The following is an 8,872-nucleotide window of genomic DNA, read 5'->3' as shown; positions in this document are numbered from 1 at the left end:
ACGTCAATCTCCAGCCATCACGGCCTGCTGCAAAAAATCGAGTCCGGATCCTCGGCCGCCCTTTCCGGCGGCCGAGCCAGCAGCCCCCCAAAACGACGTCGTTTTGGGGGTTATTTTGATTTTTTTTTTTTTTTCTCTTCTTCTTCCTCGTTGCAAAGCCGAACCAGAGGGAGGGGAGGGAGAGAGAGAGGGGGAGGGGAGGGGAAGGAGAGAGAGAGGAAGGGAGAAGAAGAGGGAGCACCGGACTGGAGGGGGGCATAATCACCGGGGGAGGAGGAGGAGGAGGCGGAGGCGGAGGCGGAGGCGACGGCAGATCGGGCGACGATCGGACGGCTGGCGAGCTCCACGACCTGCGACGGCGAGCTCCACGACCTGCGACGGCGAATCCGGACCTGCGACGGCGAGCTCCCCTCCCCTCCCCTCCCCTCCCCTCTGCTCTGTGCTCTCCCCTCCCCTCCCCTCCCCTCTGTGCTCTGGTTCTGCGACAAAAAAAAAAAAAAAAAACGAAAAAGCCCCCAAAACGACGTCGTTTTGGGGGCTGGTGGGAACGGCTGCCCAAAAGGGCGGCCGAGGATCCAAATTCCAAAAAATCTCCATCCATCTCGCCCTGTTAAGAGCCAACGACTGAAAGAACTCCCCCACCAGTCTCCATAAGCTTCTCTCTCTCTCTCTCTCTCTCACTCAGTTTCATCTTCCTCTTTTCAACACTCTGAGTTCTAGATTAATCCTAATAATTAAGCTTTGTTGTTTTTTTTTTTTGTTTCAGATTCTATGCTCTGTTTGGTTGCCGAGAAAAGAGTGAAGACATAGTAATTTTTGGAAATTGAATCAAAGTTTTTCATAATAATAATATGCTTTTTCCTGATGTGATTATTTTCTTTTTAGTTTTATGATAATCCTAATTTATTTCCAATAACTATCTTGACCAGGTTTTTGCTTAATCATATTTGTGAGAATGAAATGGAACAATGCAAGTTCTTCGGGGACTGCAAATGCAGAAGTCTGTCATAAGCCTAGTGATGTTCCTAGAATTCTAAAGAGGTCACCTCATGCGATACTGGCATTGTTTGTTCTGATGATAAATGGCTCTTGGGCTGTTTATTATTACTATCAGTTTGAGAATTTGCCTACGCCTCTTACTGCTGATGAGGCAGGCAAGACGGGCTTTTCTGAGGAAGAAGCCATGAATTATGTAAAGGATTTGACTGATTTCGGCCCACGTCCTGTCGGTTCTGATGCTCTTGATCTTGCTCTGCAGGTTAGTGTAGAATTAATTTGTTTCTCACAAGCTTGTATGAACATCAATGTACTTTTGTTGGATGTAGCTGCATGATCATCACACCCTATCTATAAAACCTACACCTTGATATATGCAATTACATCAACACTTCATGCTGCAATATCTGCTCTTCAATTGCTAGGTTATGCAGCAACTGTTCACCAGGTGTGGTCACAAAAAGAACTAGAAATGTGAAATATGTGCAAGAAATAAAGTAGAGGCTTAGTGATGGTGAGATTTGAACCTTACATCTTTTTATTCCTAATAACAAGCTGCAACTGATCTTCAATGCATCTTCTTGTTGAAGTTCTAGAACTACTTACATTTAAGTGGTTCACATGCTAGATTGGGTAAAGATGGGCTAGGTCACGGTTGAACTAGCCACCATATGAATTGACGGCTGGTTTGGTTCTGATAACGATGGTATGATTTCACTTTTGTATTGTCCTGGTATATTGCTTGTGTGCATTAGTGTATCTTTAATTTTTGACGCCTTTCAATACAGGAGCTGAACATTTCCTTTTGGCATAAGAACTATAATTAACACTATACATTTTTATGCTGTCAATTATGATTGTCCTTATGTATGCATATATTGTTTTGTCTGATCTCATAATTTTCGGTCGGTGCACATTCTGCTTATTTATTCTCCCTTATTCCTAAAAATTGTTGTCTAAGAATGGCCATTTCGTGATTGCTTTCTTGAGATTTTATCTTGTAGAAAACTTCTTTTAGCATGCATCTCTCTGCAGGATGTCTTGGCTGTATAAGAAAATATAAGGAAAACAGCTCATTGGGAGGTTGATGTTCCAGTGGATTTTTTTCATGCACACTCTGGTGCCAATCGGCTGGTCGGTGGCCTTTTTAAGGGAAGAACACTTATTCAGATCTAAATCACATTGTAGTGACCGTATCGCCAAAACATGCATCTGATGAAGAAGAAAGTGCTATTCTGATCTCCTCCCATATTGATACCGAGTTTTCAACGTATGTTTCCTCTGTCTCTATAGTCCTATCCAGTCACAATAATCTTCTCTTTTTTTTTTTTTTTTTTTTTTTTTTTTTTTTTGTTGTGTTCGTGTGTGTGTTTAGATTAGATTATGTGTGTTAATTTAAGTTAAATAAATCTATGTGGGCACCGGAAAGTAATAACTATCTACATTAATTTTTTCTTCGATTCTTTTTTTTTTGGGGGGTGGTTGTAATGAAATCTTTAACAATTGTTTTTTTTTTTTTTATTATTTTGTATTTGTATTTGTATTTGCAAGTGTCTATATTGGATATGCTATGAATTGAATGAGAAAAATAAATAAGAAAACAGTAGTGCATACTGATTTCCCTTTTTAAAAGGATATATGGTATTCTCGAGATCTTAATCTTGTCACAATCAAAGGAATAGGAAATGCAGTAAAGCTCAAACATCTCAAACTTTTTGTATCAGTGTTGGCCTCTTGTTGAATTTCTGGTTTTCTGGCTTGTGTAAAAGTGATCTGTATTTTGTCTTTTTACTGCCAAGGAAAATTGTTTGAATTTTTTTGATAAGTAAAATAGTTACGAACAAAAATGCCTTAAGGGGCAAATCCTATACATTCAAAAGGCCACAACCTATATATATCCATAGGCATGCACAAATTGCCTATAAACTGGACAAAAGACGCAGCAGTGAAAGGACAATCGTCCCTCAACCAAAAAAATAACAGTAGTAAAGATCCTTTCATGCTAGACAAAGGTAATTCAATATCCTCAAAGGTCCTCTGATTCCACTCTCGCCAAATTGTCCACAATACACGGAGAGCTGCAGTCTTTCTATTGAATACTGTGGTTCAAAATGTTCCTATTCTTCAGTTTGTTATTCAACGCAACTCAATTTAACAAGTCTTAATTCCAGTGTTTGGGGTTGCTGCATGGATATTTTGTTCCTCTAATTTCTCCTATTCCAAGCCAGCCATATCTTCACGTAAATCCAAGTTGTCATGTTATTTTTCACTGCCTTGATCCATGTCCTTCTTGGTGGTTCAGTTTGTTCCTATTCTCATTCACTATTCATACGTATGCAAAATAAATGTGAATCAAGATAAAAGCTCTTAATTATGTTCCAGTCTATGACCCTTTTATTAGGGCCCTCAACTTGCAAGGTTTTTACTAGTTGTTGTGACACTATTCTTCACTGCTTCTCTTATTCTAGTTTCAGGCTAATACTATGTAGCACACCCCCACCGGGATTTGTGGTTTCTTGCATTGGCAACATTCATTTCGTCAAGTATTACTAGACAATCACATAAATTCAATTCAATTCAACATAAAGCCTTGAAACAAATGTATATGGTTAGATAATTTCCACAGAGAGAGAGGTAGGGAGAACTTAAGTATCATCTCACCTTTTTGACGGCCTTTTTTTCCTTTTTGGAGGGGCATCAAAATATCTTACCAGAACATAAATTGTTTGAAATTATTTTGTATACTTCATTGCTTAAGATATTATGGAATTTGAAAAATTGAATTGTAATGGATGATAAGGCATGCCTATAAGTCCTTTGAAGGTGCATATCTTAATTGAATTTTTTTTAATCTTGCATAAGCTTTAATATTAGCTTTTAATTTTTGTATTAGAAGTAAATATTGGGCTATTTTATTTTATTTTTAAGTTCCTAAACCAAATATTGGCTTAATACGTATTATTGTATCTGATTCAATATATATTAAAGGCGAGAAACACATTAATTTACTTGTTTATAATATTCAAACAGAAAATAATGTGCAATATCGTATCTTCAATTATCAACTTTTATAGGTAAGTTGGTTAACATGGTAAAATTTGCAAAGACCATCGAGTAGTTGGCGTTGTCGCCTACCAGTGTGGTCGAAAGTCAGGCTGACGGTGGAATCCTTATCACCGGTGACCAAACGGTAAAGGGGGGGTTTTGATGGAAAAGAAAAGGCTAGCTGGAGGGAATGGTGATCAAAGGATTTTGCGTAAACAATGGGATCACAGAAATCCTAGAGGATTTCAGAGATTTTGGGGAAGGGGTGGGGGAAGTCTACCATATCCTTTTTCTGTGGGCCTTACGGGTGCACAACAGAGGTTAAAGGCCCAAAGACCGAATGGGCTAGGTGGGGGTTTTATTAATGGATTGGGCTACCTAGAGGCCCAGAGTGGGAAAGATACCTAACAACCTAATGGGCCAATTAATTTGAGGTAGGGGCAATAGGCCTAGAGGACAATTCAAGTGGGCCCAAGGGAGGAAAGGGCTGAGGTAGTTTTGAGCCCAAAGAACGATGATTTGCCTTTCCCACTTTGGGGCAATCCGAAAACCCATTAATGGGTTGGCTTTTTGAGTCTTTACGCGAGACGCTTAGGTTGCAGATGAAGGGCCATCGATGTTGGTCAGAATAGAGTCGCCGACACCAACGACGACTTGTAATGCTTCAGAGGCATTGTATTCTTGAAGAGGACCTGTTGTGTTGATACCAGAGACGGTTCATGAGACGATCTAAATATGGGAAGATGGTTTGAGTTTGTGTCGCGACAAGAGGGGATAGAGTTTTTGGGCGATGATTACAGTACGGATGCAAATGAAATGTGGGATGGGTGACATCAATTGGAAGTTTTTGATGTGTGTTTTATAGTAGGTGGGGGTTGCGGATGGGTGGTGGTAGTGAATTCAGTTCTGTATATCTACAATTCAGATGTCGGTTATGGTCAATGGTACGCTTGCTGGTTTCTTTCCCACTCATAGGGCCCTAAGGCAGGGTGATCCGCTATCTCCCTTACTGTTTATCTTAGTTATGGAGGCGTTAAGCCGTTTGCTATCAAAGGCAGTCCAAGGGGGTTTGTTGGTAGGTTTTGAAGTGGGTGAAGATCTTGCATCGAGGATGGGTGTTTCTCATATACTCTATGCTGATGACGCACTGATTTTTTGTGATGGGGATGCAGCTTAGATTGGATTTTTACGGTGTCTGGTGCTTTGTTTTGAGGCAATATCGCGACTTCAAGTGAATTTAGCAAAGTCGAAGCTGATCCCGGTAGGAGAGGTCGTTCGGTTACTAGTTCTTGCAACTGTTTTGGGCAGTAAGGTGGCTACATTACCAATATCTTATTTGGGTTTACCTCTTAGCATTACTTTTTAGGCAGAAAGGGTGTGAGATGGTGTGGTGGATCGAGTTCAGAGACGTTTGGCAGGCTGGAAGCTGTAGTACTTATCTGAAGGAGGGAGGGTTACTTTGATTGAGAGTGTTTTGTCCAGAATTCCGACATTTTATGTCGGTGCACATGATTCCTGTGGCAGTTACGAGGCGGATTGAGAAGCTTCAACGAGACTTTTTATGGGGTAGAGGGCGGGAGGGTTTCTATTATCATTTGGTGGCTTGGGATCGGGATTGTCAGCCAAAGGAGGAGGGAGGTCTAGGGATTCGGCGCTTGAGAGAGTTTAATATGGCTCTTCTAGGGAAATGGTTGACACGCACTAAAATTTGAACAATTAAATATGAAATTAGGACTAAATTTTGATCAATATTCCATCATCTAAATACTAAGGGTAAAACAAAATCTAAGGCTGTGTTTGGTTTGGAGTTTTAAACATGATCCACACATATTTGAGTGTGGTGTTTGGATACAACTTTCAAAAATTGATTCCACACTCACTGGCGAAAACATGTCTACCTGGTTATCTTCCCGGACGTCCCCCTGGATGTCCAGCCGGTCGACCTGTTTGTGTTTATTTATTTTTATTTTTTAATTATTTTTACACCTGCTATTTTTATATTTTAAATAAAAAATATTTTCAGAATTTTTTTAAAATTTTATTTATGAGCCTTGAATAGAATTTTGGATTGTGTTTTTGGTTATGAGTTGTAAATTTTTGAATCAAATATCATGTGATACATCAAAAATTTCAAACTCAATTCAAAACTCTTTTCAAAACTCATAATCAAACAAAATTTTCACACTCATATCGTAATTTCAAAACTTACAGATTCAAAATACAACTCTATTTTCAAATCATAATTCTAAAACTTTGCCAAACACTATCTAAATGTTTTGTCTCAATTTGGTTTAAGTAAATTTCAATGCTCAAAAAAAATTACAAGGGAAAAAAAAAAAAATTTAACAAAATGCGAACCGAATCAAACCATCCATCATAAATTCATAACAATTCACTACCTCCAATATTAAAGTAGCAAAAAACAGTCAAAACAACTTAAATAATGTAAAGTTAGAAAATAACCCACAATGCCAAATTATCAAAATACTATGGTCATAAAAATAAATAAATAAAATAATATCCACCCTAAACTCCAGAAAACAAAAGAAATCTGAGAGACATGTCCTACAATAATAGTTATTTCTCGCAACTACCGTAGTCCTAACTAATCCTACAAAGGACGTTCGACTGTGCTCAAACAAAAAACACCCGAGATGCCAAGAGACAAAACGGGTCAATGTACAAGTATACTGGTATGAGTACAAGATTTGACACCCACGTGTTCACCAGACACAAACAAAAGTACATTTAATTCTTGTTACGGGACAAGACAAGTAGTTCCACCTGTACCGAGACGAATGTGTAGTTTCTCAAGATACGGTGGCATTTAGTCTCTTGTCCGTACATAACTAAATATAAATTGAGTATAAAAAAAAAGAAATAAAAAAAAAATATGGTAGGTCAATCCTGGATAAAAAATTAGTAAGTCTCACCATTCTGCAAAAAAAAAATAAAGTCAGTATAATTTAATTATAAGTAAATTGCTGAAGAAATATAAAAATGCAACATTCGAATTGATCAAAACTCAAAGAACAAAAGGTGTACGGAATCAAATTTTTTAAAAGGTAGCGCAGAAGGATTTAGTAGAAATTGAACAGGTTGCGAGAAAAACTTGATAGAAGAACCTAGACAGAATTCAACCGTGAAATTGAAAAGGTGAAACAGGACAAATTCCAAGGAAGGCAGACAGAGTTACTTCTGAAACCTCTACGTGCATGCCATCCTTGTGCTTGCATTGTAAATTGTAAATTAATGATTTCAAAATGGTTATAGTTATTAGCATTGTAATTAATATTGTTGTAGTAATGATTCGTTAGATAGTTAGCTTATTTTGTTGTAATAAATTAGTTAGTTAGTTATTTATTCATTCACTTGAATTTGTAATAATTAGTTTAAAGTTGGACATTCGGACACTCATTTGACCCCTATTGTGCGAGGTTAAAATAGCATTTAAAGTCTGCATTGCTAAAAAGAGTAAAACTATTGTAACCAAGATCATCCAATTACAAGTTCTAATTGATCTTTTTAGTACAAAGTTAAAATACAAAAGTTGTCTAGAATTATGTATACGTGCCTCTGCTCAAATTTTGTAATTTGTCAAGATCGTTTACTATTTTTCAAATAATTCAAATTTTACCAATAAGTTCATATTTAAGTCTTTGTATCTTAACTCCACTACTTCGGCCTTTCACTTCTAGCCTACACATATATCTCATGTGCCTCCTGTATACCTAACACCGCTGCAAAGCTAAACTTGCACGGAGATATCGTCTCGAGTTTGACCCACACTCCCCGGACGGTTAGTATGTACGTACGCGCGTGAATCAAAGCACTCGTTTACTCTGAGAACGAGGCAACAATATATATATATATATATACAACCCCTTATCTACTTATGAGAACAAACATAACAATGCCGAGCCTAAAATATTCAAATAAATCTTATAATCCTTATTTATTTTTTTTTTTTATACACTTTTCGCACTAGCACTCAAATAAAACAACAATTCATGGAGTCATGGTGGAGTATTCGAAATTTATCTATGAGTTTATTTTAATTTCATATATCGATGAGAGTGATTGCATCCATTAAATAAATATATACAAAAACCCTAAACCTTGCATACACAACTAATCAAAATAGTTAAAATTAATCCATCTTTTACATGCAAGTACAATATCGAACCAACATCAATAAATAAAAATAAATAAATAAAAACAACGAAATAAACATAAATTAAGGAAAGTGGGTTTTGTACTCACAATTATGTTTTCGAAGATCAAAGATGTCATACCCACAACTCGTCCCTAAAAGTTTGGGCATGACCACTTCAGTAACGGACACTTAACCTGTTATATATATATCATATGGGGCCTGAACGGAAGCATTAAAAATAAATAGATAAATAATAATGAACAATGAAACTCCATTGAGCTACTCCTACATGCCAGGATCTCATTCATCACATGCATTATACCGGATAAATAAAGTTCCAAACTATATCCCAGAGTATGTACATACACATTTACAGTTTTAGCCCTACAGCCGGGCGTATACAAAGACAAACATGAAAGGTATATACGATAACCTTAGATGGACATTCATAAGCAAACCAACATCTTGACAACTTAAGAAATTGAAAGACTTAAACAATGCCTGAACATATGAAGGTTGGCAGAAGGAAGCGGCGTCTTGGCTAGGGCTGACCGCCTGATTGGTAACCTACAGAAACAGACATAACAGCGGGTGAGCTGGCTCAGTGAATAGTAATACATACATAAACCAATGCTTGACTTGAAACATAATTCATATCAATGAATAAAAAGGTGC

At 37.5% G+C, this 8,872-nt stretch overlaps 1 long non-coding RNA gene across 1 annotated transcript; it reads left to right on the top strand.

Moving 5' to 3' along the window:
* Positions 1-589: 589 nt before the first annotated feature.
* Positions 590-2,731, top strand: LOC114323402 (uncharacterized). Its single transcript, XR_014337874.1, has 4 exons — positions 590-1,258; positions 1,422-1,510; positions 1,625-1,702; positions 2,032-2,731. It is a non-coding gene; the product is annotated as an uncharacterized LOC114323402 (long non-coding RNA).
* Positions 2,732-8,872: the final 6,141 nt, after the last annotated feature.

The sequence above is a fragment of the Camellia sinensis genome, chromosome 8 (assembly GCF_055761805.1).
Source record: "Camellia sinensis isolate YWXY chromosome 8, ASM5576180v1, whole genome shotgun sequence".
Classification (NCBI taxonomy): Eukaryota; Viridiplantae; Streptophyta; class Magnoliopsida; order Ericales; family Theaceae; genus Camellia; species Camellia sinensis.
Note: the sequence above shows the minus strand (reverse complement) of the source record. Positions and strands in the feature narration are given on the sequence as shown.